At 42.2% G+C, this 8,890-nt stretch overlaps 1 protein-coding gene and 1 non-coding gene across 6 annotated transcripts in view; both read left to right on the top strand.

Moving 5' to 3' along the window:
- CDK14 (cyclin dependent kinase 14) overlaps positions 1–8,890 on the top strand; it is a 551,260-nt gene that overhangs the window by 440,732 nt on the left and 101,638 nt on the right. The window lies entirely within an intron of this gene.
- On the top strand, positions 3,169–3,368 carry LOC130275237 (U2 spliceosomal RNA). Its single transcript, XR_008844713.1, has one exon. It is a non-coding gene; the product is annotated as a U2 spliceosomal RNA (small nuclear RNA).

The raw sequence follows: 8,890 nt of genomic DNA, 5'->3' as shown, positions 1-8,890 counted from the left end.
CATTGAGCCCGGAGAAGGGCTTGCGATGGACCACATTCTTGGGTATATTTTTTAAGTGTAACAGAATTGCACTTTTTCTTGCACTTGGGTGATTTCAGCATGTTCTTCTGCTCCTTAAACCTATGGGAAAGACTGCCTATGTGTTAGCCTACCTTAGTACTAGAGTATTTCCCTGTGGTCCCAGACTCTTACACAAGAGTGGCTTACTCCATCAAGTCCAACCCACTGTACTGATCCAGAGAAAGGAAAATACTCTTATCAGTTGGATGAAAGTTGTCCCATATTAAGAGGAAAGAATCCTTCCAAACTCCACACATGGCAATCAGAATCCCTGGATCAACGTCCCATCTCTGGAAATCCAGAAACTATAACTTGTCATACTGTATAATGTTTTACAAGGAAGGCACCCAGGCTCCTTTTAAACTTGTTCAATGAATCACCCATCACAATTATGCATGTCTGAGAGTTCCTTAGTCTTAATGCTCTTACTGGAAAGAATGAGATGATAGGTAGTCGGGTATGTCTGTGCCTCTAACCGTTCACTATGGGAATCACACAACAAAATGAGCATGCTTATTTTTGTGACTTATGTCAATGTAGAGCATTATGAACATATGCAGCCACCTTTCCATGTGTTTCCCACTTTGATTCCCCATCCAAATGGGGGCAAAATGACTTCTGTATTAGATATAAGTTTGGGTTCCAGATGAGTGATCCATATTTATCATGACAAGGTGAGCATTCTTGGGTGTTTTCCCCCTAAAAATGGGTCAGGTTAGAAAAACATGATCTTTTTCCAAAACAGTGACACATCTTACAGCAGGTTGTTTGTAGTTTTGCAGCTCAGCTCCAGTGAATTAAATACCACACACAACCTCCACAGCCTTATTTATCTGATTCTGGTTAAACCATTTAAATATTTATTTATTTAATTTATTTATTTTATTTAGTTATTTTTAAATGTACAGTTTTGGTAAGTACCAAAATTTTGGAAAATGAAACAGGTTTAATCGCAGCTTAATAATATGATATTCAAGTCAATTTTTTTTGTTGCTACAAGATATTTGCTCACTCGTTGCCAAAAATAATCCCAACGCCAGATTGGCATTATTAGCAATATGTCAACAGCAGCGCTGAGATTTTGGGATGTTCATCTCATTGATTTAACCCTTTCGGGTGCCGTCTCGCAGTGCGCTACAACGTATTTTAATGTAAATTAAGTTAATAGGGGCGAGCAAAGAGTGCCAGATCCCATCTACCTTTATACCCCCTCCCCTCTTTTTTCTGAATCTAATCCCTAATGATTTAATGCAGAAAGGCATATAGCCAAATACAGACGTCCCCATTAAATTATTCAAATCTCACAATAATCGATCCTCGCCTGCCCTCGCACCACCGCATATTTGATTAGCAATTCAATGCAATCAGCCATCTTCTTTGTGATGTTTGTCCAGCTAAATCCTTCAGCGACCAAACAGACGCGCGCGTGCACATACAAAAGATACCAGCTGTGTTTGTTTTATGTTTATGTCAATGTAGAGGTAGAAGAAAGACGAGGAATTTCACGTGTCGCTAACTTTAATTACAAGTGTTCCAGATTTCACATATAATATTCATTCGCTGACAAAAATATATAGTAAAAAAAAAATCTCGCAAGATTTTAGACGTGAATTTCCTCTGAATAGGTGTAGTCTGTAAGAATCCTATCCAATCGATCCCATAGCAAGGCAGTTTGGGAACAAGAGCTTCCAAAAAAAGAAGAGAAGAAATACTTCAAAGTAGTAGAAGATATTTTTGTGCCAAAAATTGACTCCAGAAGAGAATACAGATACATGAAAGTCAATTCTGGGAATAATAGATTTTTACTTCCGAATGTTTGTCAGGAATCACAAAACCAGATGGAGACGTGCAGCACAAATCACACCTTTTGTTAAGAGAATAAAAATATATAAAAATAATAAACAATAAGAAGTGAGCTGTCAGAACTAGGATCAGGAGCCAGAGTGGATGTCAGCCAAGCCAGGTTTGTGCATGGAGTGACAATCAGGAACACGCTTGGAGGTCAGAGACATTGCCTGGACAGGGACAGGCTGAACTGTTGCAGTTAAATAGCCAGGGCCCGGCAGGGAAGGGGCTGTCTAATTAGTAGCCAAGGAAATGAGTAGTAAGTAGCCAGGGAAACGAGGAGCTGCTAGTTAGCATCACCTGAGGTACTACTGTTTACATGGGAGGGGTGAGGACCCTGACTGGATCCCCCTTTTTACGCCCCCTTCCCTGCAGGAGGCACCACGTTTTTGGGAGAATTTAGAATGTGAGGCATGGAGAAGAGCAGGAGCATGTACATCCAAAACTGGGACCAAGGACCATAGCTCCCATGCATGGCCTTTCCAGAGGATTAGATACTGGAGGCCACCCCTGGACATATGGAAGTTGAGGTTACTGTGGACCTTATACTTCTCATGATTGTGAATCCTAACTGACCAAGGGTGAGGAGGTAGTGCGGTGTAGCAATGGAAAACCAACGGCTTTAAAAGTGAAACGGGAAGACCTTAGAAATCCACATTAAGGTTGGGAGATTAAGGCAACCAAGTTAACCCACCAGAGTGCATGGTAGGGCCCAGAATACCGGGGAGCCAGTTTTTGGGTGGGAGTGCAAAGGTTCAAGTTTTGTGTGGACAACCATACCCTCTCCCTGACCTGATAGACGGGTCCTGTTAATCACCCATGGTCAGCATGGAGGTTTTCTGCTGCAGCATTGACCTAAATAGCAATCCTTGGATCAGTACCCATGTGGAGTAGGGGTTGTAAATGACTTGATAAACATGGTTGTGTGTCCTCCAGAAGGAATAGATTCAAACCAGTGCCCTGCTTTGTACTGACAAGGGTCACAAACCCCCAATAAAACTGAGGTACATCCTCTTTTTGGAGGAGACCCTGGTTTGGAGAATGTGAGAGAGTTTTCTTCCTTCTAGAAGTGAGCTAATTTGCATATTTTTCTCCCATGGTGCATTGCCCTAAAACCAGCACCGCACACCATCTCTATCTCTTCAGTGGGAATCCGAACCCCACCGTGAGCTACATCAACTATGAAGGTCAAGAACCTAGAACTAGCTGTTTTTTGGAGGAAACTCTGTAACATTTGTCCATCTCTGTACAACGCTGTGGAATATCGCTTCTCGGCCTTTTGGCTAAGATCAAGTGTAGTATCTGTTCTTATCAGTTTCATGCTGGTGGGAATGGGTGCTGCATGGAGGGTGCAGGTGTTCCGGGGCTGGTTCTGAGGAATCAGCTCGACGGCTGCTCTGATGTGACCTGTTTCCTCCGGGTCTTGCCATGAGGTAGAGGGGTGTAGAGCCGAGGTACTTCTGTGCCTCGGGGAGTGGTTACCCTGAGGTGCCGAAACTCACTGGGTGTTATAACTCACTGAGTGAACGCTCTGCACCATTACTCTTCACCTTTGGCACTCACCCTTGGTATCCCCGCCTTCTAGCTAGGATCAGGGCAATTTTTATAGATCCGGCCGGATGACCGGGCAGTATATCTGCACTCATCCACTTATTTATAATTTTTTTTGTTTGTCACTGTACCATGTTTGTGTCTTTATTTGTACACAGGATTGTCAGGATGCGGTAGCCCTTCTGGGTGTCCCTCCTGCCGGTCTAGGGGAGGTGTGTGTGGCCATTAGGTTCCGCACCTCCCTGCAACCCCTGGGCATCTTGGCTTTGGTCAAGATGCCACCAGTATACGGCTCCTCGGCTGATACCTTGGCTAACGCCTAGGTTGAAGCCAGGAGCATTTTTGGCCCCTGAGTAGCTTTGGCGAAAAGGGGCATCGAACCTGGATCCTTGCAGGTGCCTTTTGGCCCGGAGGTGAATGGTAGGTTTGTTGGGGGGCCTCTCTCCTGTCAGAGAAAGGCTGAGTGATAGACCGCATCCTTTGTGCACGTTTTTTTTGTGTGACACGTTTGCACTTTTTCTTGCACTTTGGGTGATAGAGAGCACTTGCCTCGGCTCTTAAAAAAATGGTGGTGCTATATAGGTTGTGGGAAATAAATAAATAAAACTTACATACAGTATCAATATCACTGACTCTTTATTCATGGCAGAGCAGTGACAGGGGGAATGCCAAAGATCGAATCCCGTCTTCGACTGCATTAATCCCGCGTGCAGCGATTCCATTACTGTCTTATTAGCATAGTCAATGTATTCTCCGCTGTGTAATGCAAAAATATAAGACCCTTTACAGGGAAATCTGCTTTTTAGTTCCCTTGTCACTATTTGGTTTAGAGGAAACTGTGAAACTAGTAGGGAAAAATAAAAATGCTGTTTACAAAATGTGCTTGGCGAAATCTCGGGCAGAAAGTGTTTGTTGTTTAAGAAAAAAAAAAAAAAAAAAAGGTATTTCTAACTTAGCGGATCTTTCTGTTCCAGGAGTCTTTTATCTCCTGCTATTCATCTGCTCCACCAGATGTAAACAGCAACAACAAAGATGGGTTTTTGTGCTAAATTCCGAGCACAACTTTTTGTGTTTGCTTTTTGATTCTCACAGGTAAGATGTGCGCGCGGTTCTTCTGCACAGGCTCATTTCGCAGGTAATTGATATGGTTTTCAACAAAATTTTTATGTTTGTGAGAATGGGTGACCTGGGTACAAAAAACCTATGGACACTTAATCCGAAATCTTAGGAGAATAAAGCTCAGTGTTGGCCACAAAAACATTTTTACTTTGGGAAGTGTCAGCCATAGCTCATGATACTCAAATCTCCAAGGTGACCATAGCAGGGATTTTAATTATTCTGTCTTAAAGGGATACTCCAATTTTAGGCTGAGGTATATAACATTGCTTACCGGTCTTCTACACTGCTAAAATCGTATAAGGCAGTGTTTCCCAACCAGGATGCCTCCAGCTGTTGCAAAACTACAACTCCCAGCATGCCCGGACAGCCGTCGGCTGCCCGGGCATGCTGGGAGTTGTAGTTTTGCAACAGCTGGAGGCACTCTGGTTGCAAAAACACCAATATGAGCCTTTCTCCAACAGTGGTCTTTCACAACTTCCTGGTTGAGCAGTTGCTCAGTACAACAATTCCCAGAATGCACTACTATCACTCAGCCCTTTATCACTGCCCTCCTGCCCTGCCTACTCTCCTCCCATAGTCCTCCTCCCAGTTTCCACCCTGAACCGAACATTTCAATACACAGCAGATTATTGTTCTGCAGTCAGCTGCTGTATACATTCCCTGTTTGCTCCTCTGCCTGTAGCATTGCTCAGCAAAAAGCATCACACTGTGGCCACACCTCATTCTTCCCTAAATGTCCCAGTAAAGATATATATATATATATATATATATGTATGCATGTGACAGGGAAAAGGTGATGCAGTTAGTAAACCAGTAGCACCTGCTGTAGTCATTCCCTGTCTGCTCATCTGCATGCTGTAACCATGCCTTATCCTAACTTTGCTAATAAAGATATATATTTGTATATAAGTATATGACAGGGAGATAGTAATGTAGGCTATAGTGCTGGTCAGAAGTGGTGACATCACTTAGGGGTGGAGTTAGAGCTCAGAGACTAGATCCAGCCATACCTTCTAAGGGTACATTCCCACCTGGCGTATTTTGCTGCGTATTTTGCTGCGCATTTGCTGCTGAGTATTTGCCTACCCATTGACTTCAATGGGAAATAAAATACGCAGCAGCAAAATATGCCAGGTGGGAACGTACCCTAAGACAGAGACAGACGGCTCCCCGCCAATGCGGGTATAGCGCGCTCATCCGAGAACCACTAACCGGACGTGTGGCTACAAGAGTGTATCTGGGCAAACACTTGGAAATTGTGAATATGTGTCTTTTCTCTAGGTTGCCCTGAAGGATGATATTACCTCCTGTTATGATAGCCACACCATGGCAATAGGGATATACACTATGTATCGGGTGTTTCCCTATTGGTTGAGCTAAAGTAATTAAGGGATATACACTGTGTATCGGGTGTTTCCCTATGAATCAAACTACACCATTCGTTTTATACTCTATTTTGTTATATAGCAGTATTACTATCTATTGCATATTGTATACATTTCCCCTGAGGAAGCCACGTAGTGGCAGAAACGCGTTGGGTGACATTTGGCAATAGTTATGCTTTTCTTTGATCATAAATCCACATGATATGTGGTAACTGCTTTTTGTGTTGCTTTGTAATTTGGACACTTTTTCTTTATCACAAGGTGTGGTGCATTTTAGAGTACTATATTAAAAGTTATGTTTTATAAGGTATTTCCCCCTCTCAGCATCGAGAATTCGGTATTTCGAGTTGATTTTTGATATATTTATACCGGGAATTCTGGGCCCCTGCAGGCTCATATACATGAAAGTGTTGCAAATTTGTACCTTAAGACAGCAAAGGATGATGTGGTGTTTCTGGAGAAAGGGAGGAGTCTGGGAGCTGTTGAGACAACACACTGACAATGAGAGGACTACACAACTTCCTGTCAGGGGTATTTCAACAGAAACATGCTGAAACAAGTACAATTTGCAATAACAGTTTATTAGAAAGTTATATGTCTTGGGGTGATTTTTATTTAAATACAGTTTTTTTTAACTGGAATACCCCTTTAAAAAATCAATTTACACAGTAATATATCATTCACATAGGTTTGGATCCAACATGGCAGTACACAGGAGCCACAAGACCTTCATGGAATGATGGACTGTCATACAGCCTCTGTAGGACTCCACATGTCCAAAGGGTAGTGTTCCTTGTATCTCCATGTATATACAGCATCCAATGGAACTTCTACAATTGGGGGCATGAAGAGGTGCAGTAGGGCTGAGAATTAGACCCAGTATTATACATCACATAGATGTCTGCAAAGCTGTGTATGGAAGCAGCCCCCAATCTAGAAGAGGAACAGCCAGAACAATGGGAACATTTCCAGCAGAGTACATGGCCATTCCATTCCTGCACACACACGTCACTTTGAATTTACAGCCATGTAGACAGCTAATGGGGGGTGGGTCAAGCCACCATGAATTTAGTTAGGTAAAAGAAAAATGTGCCCTGCTGCCATGCAAGCCACCCATTCTTTTGATCAAACAAGAAATACATGGGGGAAGTGAGTGGTGACACTGGTGGTTACTGTCCTGGTGGCACTGGTAGGGATAAGCCCCAGATGGCAGCACAACCAGTACTGCCCTGATGGCGGCCCTGCCCATGCTTAGTACCAATTTTAACTGTGATTTCCCACTGACTGGCTACCGGAGACATTGTCAAGAATTGACATTTGTGGGGTTTATAAGCTTGGACCGTCACACAGTTTGTAATAAAATGGGTTGTGCTATAAAAACAAAAAGGCTTTGGCTACACACCATTGACATCAGTGGTGGGTAATGTACATTTTTAAGATCAACTCTAGACCAATATATGGTGGGTAAATTAACTAATTTCAACCTATAGGTCACTAGGGGGACCCAATGATACCCTTTTTCCCATATCTGGAGTGATCACTGTGAATAAAATCATTCACTCGGCCCCACTGACATGTTTCGCTGCTGACACGCAGCTTTGTCAAGAGGGCAGCGGGCACTCAGTGCCCGCTGCCCTCTTGACAAAGCTGCGTGTCAGCAGCGAAACATGTCGAGGGGGAGGGGGGGGGGCAAGTGAATGATTTTATTCACAGTGATCACTCCAGATACCCCGAGTGTATACTGCAGATACACAAGGGCGATAAATAAACAATCAATGAGAATAGCCAGCTCGGCACGCCACATGAAATTATGCAATTATAGGGTCACACTGGAATTTTAATCCTTTTGTTAATGTGTGTTTAGTAAATCAATAAAGACAAGTTCATTTATGTATGGGAAAAAGGGTATCATTGGGTCACCCTAGTGAAATTAAAGGGGTATTCCAGGCAAAAACTTTTTTTTATATATATCAACTGGCTCCGTAAAGTTAAACAGATTTGTAAATTACTTCTATTAAAAAATCTTAATCCTTCCAATAGTTATTAGCTTCTGAAGTTTTCTGTCTAACTGCTCAATGATGATGTCACGTCCCATAGGAGCTGCACAGCTCCAGCTCCTGGGACGTGAGTCATCAGAAAGCAGTTAGACAGAAAACAGCAACTCAACTTCAGAAGCTAGTAACTATTGGAAGGATTAAGATTTTTTAATAGAAGTCATTTACAAATCTGTTTAACTTTGCGGAGCCAGTTAATATATAAAAAAAAGTTTTGGCCTGGAATACCCCTTTAATGTAAATTTTGGGGATTTCTGTGCTGCTCAGTGTCCCAGTGGTTTATATTTCACGGTATTCTGCATAGATCCTAGTCTCTGTAGACCTCTGCATAGCTTATTATTTCTATACAGCTAACAAATGATCTACAAATCTACCGATTAAACAGATGTCTGGCAAAAGCAGAACATTCCACGAGCCGGAATCCTCCTACATTCTTTCGGCCCACCAGCCCAAGGTCTTTTTATTTTTTAGGCCCATTTTATTTTTAGTCGCCTCTTTAAATACACAAACGCCTTCAAACATGATGCTGAATCCTACTTGCTACTTTTCTTTTCTTTTTAATTTCTATTATTTTTAACTACTGTTTTTTTTATTTTTTTTTATTTGACTTGTTCCTTTTTTATCTTGGTTTTGCTCCAGCAAGTAAGGAAATAAATACGAGCAGGAAGAATGCGGCGGAATGTTAACTGCACTCGGGCCTCGATTTTTCTCTTTCATCATTCGCCAAGATAGAGTGGAGATGATATAAATTCACCATGTAGTTCGCTTTAAAAAAAAAATAAAAAATTTTAATAAAAAATCGGAATATTTTTTTTTCACTTAGAGGAGTCAGACTGTAAAAAGGTAATTTTCTCTACACTCGGTTTAGTTTAAGCC

Source organism: Hyla sarda, chromosome 5, assembly GCF_029499605.1.
Source record: "Hyla sarda isolate aHylSar1 chromosome 5, aHylSar1.hap1, whole genome shotgun sequence".
Classification (NCBI taxonomy): domain Eukaryota; kingdom Metazoa; phylum Chordata; class Amphibia; order Anura; family Hylidae; genus Hyla; species Hyla sarda.
The sequence above is the reverse complement of the archived record's forward strand: the minus strand, read 5'-3'. Positions and strand labels throughout refer to the sequence as shown.